The sequence below is a fragment of the Tachyglossus aculeatus genome, chromosome X1 (genome assembly GCF_015852505.1).
Source record: "Tachyglossus aculeatus isolate mTacAcu1 chromosome X1, mTacAcu1.pri, whole genome shotgun sequence".
In the NCBI taxonomy this organism is placed as follows: Eukaryota; Metazoa; Chordata; class Mammalia; order Monotremata; family Tachyglossidae; genus Tachyglossus; species Tachyglossus aculeatus.
In genome coordinates this window covers 78754242-78761036 of record NC_052101.1, presented here as the reverse complement: position 1 = coordinate 78761036, position 6795 = coordinate 78754242, and positions in this window count along the sequence as shown.

The window sequence follows — 6795 nt, the reverse complement described above, 5'->3', positions numbered from 1 at the left end:
TAGTCAGTATGGCTGGTATCAGGGTTCATGGTTTGGGGACACCCTCTTCTAGGGTTTGCGTTTGTGGAGGAGGGAATCCACAAGGGATCCTTATTGGAACCTGAGCCCTAATATTACTTTATCCCTTGGGTACGGCATGATTCCCACTGTGCCAGGCACTGTACTAAGCACTGGGGTAGATAAAAGCTAATCAGGTTGGGCACAGCCTGTGGCCCACAACACTTCACAAATACCATAAAAAATATATATAGCATCAAGCTTCAGACCAAGGTTAAGGCATATAGGACAATCAATCAATGATATTTACTGAGCACTTACTGTGTGCAAGCATTGTATTCATTCACTCATTCAATCGTACTTATTGAGTGCTTACTGTGGGCAGAGCACTGTACTAAGTGCTTGGAAAGTACAATTGTACTAAGCTCTTGGGAGATTACAGTACAGTAGAGTTGGGAGAAATGATTCTTGCCCTCAAGAAACTTACATCTAGAGGCAGAGATAGACATTTACACAAAAAATGGTCACAATTACACTGGCCAACCTTCTCATATGGTTTTGAGACCTAAACCAGATGCCACATTTGACTTCTGAAGCAGTTCCCTCAATACCACCTAATATTAACTAGTAAGATTGAATCACGAACAATGAGGTCTTGGAATGCGCTCAGACCACCAGCATCAAAGCATTGCTTGTCACATTACACACCTTTGCTGGGTGAGACATGTGAGGAGAGGAGACTGGATAACAACACAATAGCTTTGATGAACTGAAATGGGACAACCATAGAGTGAACAAAAAGAAATGTGTAAGGTCACAAGGAAGCAAATCTGAGACCACACAGCATAGCAGTGATCAGTTTGTAGTTTCTGAAATAATTGCATTATTTGTTAAGTGCTTACTTTGTACAAGGCACTATACCAAGTGTTGGGGTGTATACAAGGAAATTGGGTTGGATTCAGTCCATATCATGAATAGGCAGAACACGAGGAAGCACTAACTAGATAATTCTAACTACAGATTTTGAACTCTAATTCTTGAATTCCAAAACTCCTAACCAAGAAGCAAAAACTATAACATTGTATCTTTGTGACTTCTCTTCTATTTAAACTTGGTGACTAACAAAATATCCTATGCCCTGTTTCCTCAGGAAAATGACAAATGAAGGCTATTATGAGTCAGATTTTGGCTCACTGTTGTCCATTGTATTCAGAGATGACGCCACTGACAGTGAGGTTCACCTATGAGTGCGAACATGGCGGAAAAGGCCAATGTGGGACTCACATTTTGCATATAGAAAGGCTGTTCCTTGTGTGGTTGTGCTTAATATGTGCAGCACCTGGTGCTGTTTTCACTCTTGCTTCCTTGTCCCTCTTTCCTTATGAAGTTTTGGCTTGGAGAACCTCTCCTTTCTTGATAGCGGTCCATCGTGATCATCTGTTCCCAGCAATTGCCTCCTGGTTTGCCGGTTTACCGTGTTCTTAAAATGCTTCCTCGGTCCTCTTTCATTTTGGTTTCCCAATTTCAGCTCTCCATATAACAGTAGTCTGAATCTTCTGCAGTCGTTCATTCTCTTTACATGTTCAAGTGAGCATAGCTTCAATGCTACAAGACTGATGTTGTTGCGGAATTTCATTGTTTGTGATCCTGTCTTTTCATTTGAGTAGAGCCCCGTATATGATGCTGATGGAAATGTCCATGGAGCCAGATGTGGCACCTATGGAGTCTGAGTCTCACAGTTGCTAGAGAAGGTTGAACACTACTACAGCTCTGTGGAGCCTTTGTTTGTTCTAGAACCTCACTCCGCATCTCCTCCACACTCTCCAAAAGAAGAGTTTGACAGTCTCTGATAGGAGGTGCTGGTCTTCTTGACTTGTTTTTCTACTTCCTTGTCTTTCATTCCATCACTGATCAATATAGGGCTTAGGTAACAGAATTCTGTGATAGCATTTAGCTCTCTGTTGCCAACATAAACTTTTAATTGTGGGTTTGGCTTCGCTGGTTTAGGTTGATCTGCTGCTTCTGTTTTCTTTCATTCATTCATTAATGCAATCATATGTATTGAGTGCTTACTGTGTGCAGAGCACTGTACTAAGCGCTTGGGAAGTACAAGTTGGCAACATATGGAGACGGTCCCTACCCAACAATGGGCTCACAGTCTAGAAGGGGGAACAGACAACAAAACAAAACATGTGGACATGTGTCCAGTCATCAGAATAAATAGAAATAGAGCTAGATGCACATCATTAACAAAATAAATAGAATAGTAAATATGTACAAGTAAAATAAATAGAGTAATGAATCTGTACAAACATATACAGGTGCTATACAGGGGAGGGGAAGGAGGAAAGGAAAAAGGGGTCTTAGTCTGGGAAGGCCTCTTGGAGGAGGTGAGCTTTCAGTAGGGCTTTGAAGGGAGGAAGAGAACTAGCTTGGCAGGTGTGTGGAGGGAGGGCATTTCAGGCCAGGGGGCGGACATGGGCCGGGGGTTGACAGTGGGACAGGCGAGAACGAGGTACAGTGAGGAGATTAGCGGCAGAGGAGTGGAGGTGCGGGCTGAGCTGTAGGAGAGAAGGGAGGTGAGGTAGGAGGGGGCGAGGTGATGGAGAGCCTTGAAGCCGAGAGTGAGGAGTTTTTGCTTGATGCATAGGTTGACTCGTAGCCACTGGAGATTTTTGAGGGGAGTGACATGCCCAGAGCGTTTCTGCACAAAGATGATCCAGGCAGCAGCGTGAGGTATAGACTGAAGTGGGGAGAGACAGGAGGATGGGAGATCAGAGAAGAGGCTGATGCAGTAATCCAGTCGGGATAGGATGAGAGATTGAACCAGCAAGGTAGAGGTTGGATGGAGAGGAAAGGGCGGATCTTGGTGATGTTGCGGAGGTGAGACCAGCAGGTTTTGGTGACAGATTGGATGTGAGGGGTGAACAAGAGAGTGGAGTCGAGGATGACGCCAAGGTTGTGGGCTTGTGAGATGGGAAGGATGGTAGTTCCATCTACAGTGACAGAAATGTCAGGAGGGAAGATAAGGAGTTCAGTCTTGGACATATTGAGTTTATTCTTCCAGTTTATTAGTAGCCTGTAATACCTGGATGACTTAATGAAGTGGTTTACAATCATCTGTGTGCTTTCTTGGGTGTCATCTGCATAGAGCTATTCTTGAATGACTCTCTTTGAATGACTTTGGGTGATACTTGAAATTTGTGGAGTTGGAAGAGTTTCCTGGAGGCGCAAAAGCATATTCCAGTACCGGCATCCAGGTGTCTTGCTATATCTTTCAGCATGGCTGCATAGGATAGATTGTACAGAACCAGGTTCACTATGAATCCCTGTTTTCTTCCATTAGCAGTAAGGAATGGCTCAGACTCTGACCCAGGCAGCCATGCATTCATGAAGTAGTCTTATGACCTTGATGAACTTTTCAAGGCAGTCAAATTTCCTAAGTAATTTCTAGAGCCCAGATCAATAGATGGTATCAAATGCTTACATAAGGACTATGAAAACTTTGAAGAGATCTTGGTGCTATTCTTTGTGTTTTTCTTGTATCTTATGCACAGCAATATTCATGTCCACGGGGCTTTGAGGTGGACTGAAGCCAGATTGTGATTTTGGAAGGGTTCAGTCAATGACTTTCTTTAGTACCTTGTCCAGTAGTACTCCAGCTAGGATCTTGCTAGGATTACAAAGTATTTATTAAGTGTCTACTCTGCTCAGAACACTGTGCTAGACTGAGTACAATAAAATTAGTAGACCTGATTTATGTGCAAACATTTTTCACCTTTCTTCATGAAGATGATGGTGGCAATTTTAAATTCTTGTGGCATTCCTCAATGGTTCATATTGGGGGGGCGGATAAGTATGAGGGAAAAGACCTTCCCACCAGCATCTACTCCCCCTCCCCACCATATGCTCTCTTTCCCTGGGCTTCCTTTCCCTTCTCTTCCAGATCTCCTTCTTCCACCAAGTGCCTCTCCTCCCACATATCCTTTTCCCCACAACCCACTTTCTTCAGACTTCTTCTCTGTGCCCATTTTTTAATGATATTTGTAAAGCTCTTCATTCATTCATATTTATTGAGCACTTGCTGTGTGCAGAACACTGTACTAAACGCTTGGGAAAGTACAATACAAAAATAGACACTTACCTGCCCACAACGAGCTTACAGTCTAAAGGAGGGAGACCGACATCAGTACAAATAAATAAATTACAGATATTTACATAAATTCTGTGGGGCTGGGAGGGGGGAAGAACAAAGGGAGCAAGTCAGAGCCATGTAGAAAGGAGTGGGAGAAGAGGAAAGTGGGAGGGGGGCAGGGGGAGGGCAGGGGGGCTAGTCTGGGAAGGCCTCTTGGAGGAGATGTGCCTTCAGTAAGGCTTCGAAATGGGGGAGAGTAATTGTCTGTTGGATTTGAGGAGGGAGGGTGTTCCAGGCCAGAGGCAGGATGTGAGCCAGGGGTCAGTGGTGAGACAGGTGAAAGCAGGCACAGAGAGAAGGTTAGCACTAGAGGAGTGGAGTGTACAGGCTGGGGTGTAGAAAGAGAGTAGTGAGGTGAGGTAGGAGGGGCCAAGGTGATGGAGTGGTTTAAAGATCATGGTGAGGAGTTTTTGTTTGATGCAGAGGTGGATGGGCAATCACTGGAGTTTTTTGAGGAGTGGGGTGACATGTCCTGAACGTTTTTGTAGAAAAACCATCTGGGCAGCAGAGTGAAGTATGGACTGGAATAGGGAGAGACAGGAGGCTGGTAGGTCAGCAAGGAGGTTGATGCAGTAATCCAGGCAAGATAGGATGAGTGATTGTATTAACGTGGTAGGAGTTCGCATGGAGAGGAAAGGGCAGATTTTAGTGATGTTGTGAAGGTAGGACCAACAGGATTTAGTGATGGATTGAATACATGGATTGTATGAGAGAGAGGAGTCAAGGATAATGCCAATGTTATGGACTTGAGTCAGGAAGGATGGTGGTGCTGTCAACAGTGATGGGGAAGTGAGCAGGAGAACAGGGTTTGGGTGGGAAGATAAGGAGTTCAGTTTTGGACATGTTAAGCTTGAGGTAACAAGAGGACATCCCAGTTTAGATGTCTCAACAGCAAGCGGAAACGCAAGACTGCAAAGAGGGAGAGAGATCAGGGCTGGAGATGTAAATTTAGGAATCATCCGCATAGAAGTGGTAGTTGAAGTCATCGGAGTGAATGAGCTCTCCAAGGGAGTGGTTGTAGGTGGAGAATAGAAGGGGACCCAGAACTGAACCTTGAGGGATCCCCACTGTTAGGGGATGGAAGGCAGAGGAGGAGCCTGAGGAGGAGACCGAGAATGTACGGCCGGAGAGGTAAGAGGAGAACTGGTTAAGGACAGAGTCAGTGAAGCCAAGGTTGGATAAAGTTTCCAGGAGAAGAGCGTGGTCCACAGCGTCAAAGGCAGCTGAGAGGTCGAGGAGGATTAGGATGGAATAGAGACCATTGGATTTGGCAAGAAGGAGATCATTGGTGACATTTGAGGGGGCCGCTTTCGTGGTGTGAAGGGGAAGGAAGTCAGATTGGAGGGGGTCAAGGAGAGAATTGGAGGAGAGGAACTTGAGGCAAGTGTAGACAACTCAAGGAGTTTGGAGAGGAATGGTAGGAAGGAAATGGGGTGATAATTGCTGGGAGCCTTGAGATCAAGGGAGGGTTTTTTTTTTTAGGATAAGTGAGACAGGGGCACGTTTGGAATCAGTGGGGAAGAAGCCATTGGAGAGCAAACAGTTGAAGATGGCTGTTAAGGAGGGAAGAAGGGAGGGGGTGAGAGTTTTGATAAGGTGCAAAGGAATGGGGTCAGATGCACAGGTGGAGGGGGTGGCTTTTGAGAAGAAGCAGAAGATCTCTAGAGATACTGCTGGGAAGGATGGGAGAGTTGAAGAAGGGGAGAGATGGGTGATTTTAGGGAGCTCATGGCTGAGAGTGTCAATTTTCTTAATAAAGTAGTTGGCCAGGTCATTGGGGACAATGGATGAGGGAGGCAAGGGAACAGGGGGTTTAAGGAGGGAGTTTAAACATGTGGAACTGGCAAGGGCAGTGGACATGGGAGTCAATAAGGATGGAGAAATTGCTTTGCCGGGCAAAGGAGCGGGCAGAGTGAAAGTGTGCAGGGACAAACTTGAAGTGGATGAAGTTGACTTGATATTTAGGTTTCCACCAACAGTGTTCTGTGACTCAAGCTCAAGAGTGAAAGAGGCGGACTATGCAGCATGGCTCAGTGGAAAGAATCCGGGCTTTGGAGTCAGAGGTCAGGGATTCAAATCCCGGCTCCGCCAATTGTCAGCTGTGTGACTTTGGGCAGGTCACTAAACTTCTCTGGGCCTCAGTTACCTTATCTGTAAAATGGGGATTAAGACTGTGAGCCCCCTGTGGGACAATGTGATCACCTTGTAACCTCCCCAGTGCTTAATAAATGCCATCATCATCATCATCCAGGGCTGCAGGTTAGTGGTACGAGCTCGACAAAGGGATAGGGGAGCGAGTGAGTTGAGTTCAGTAGAGAGGCTGTGTTGGGAGCATCTATTTGGTCATTAAGGGAGGGTAGTTTGGGAATGGAGGCTAAGGAGCATGATGTTTACCAATTCTACTGTATTTTTCCAAGGATTCAGAACAGGCTCTGCGCAGAGTAGATATTCATAAATACTACTGAATGATTGGATTGTTTGCACGGGGCTGTTTAGATTTGATTTGAAAGTTCACAATCTAGAGTCTACACGCCTCTTTCAACAGGTAATGATTGGATTGAAATAAGTGGTTAGAAGCAAATCCATCACATTGCTTATTGGAA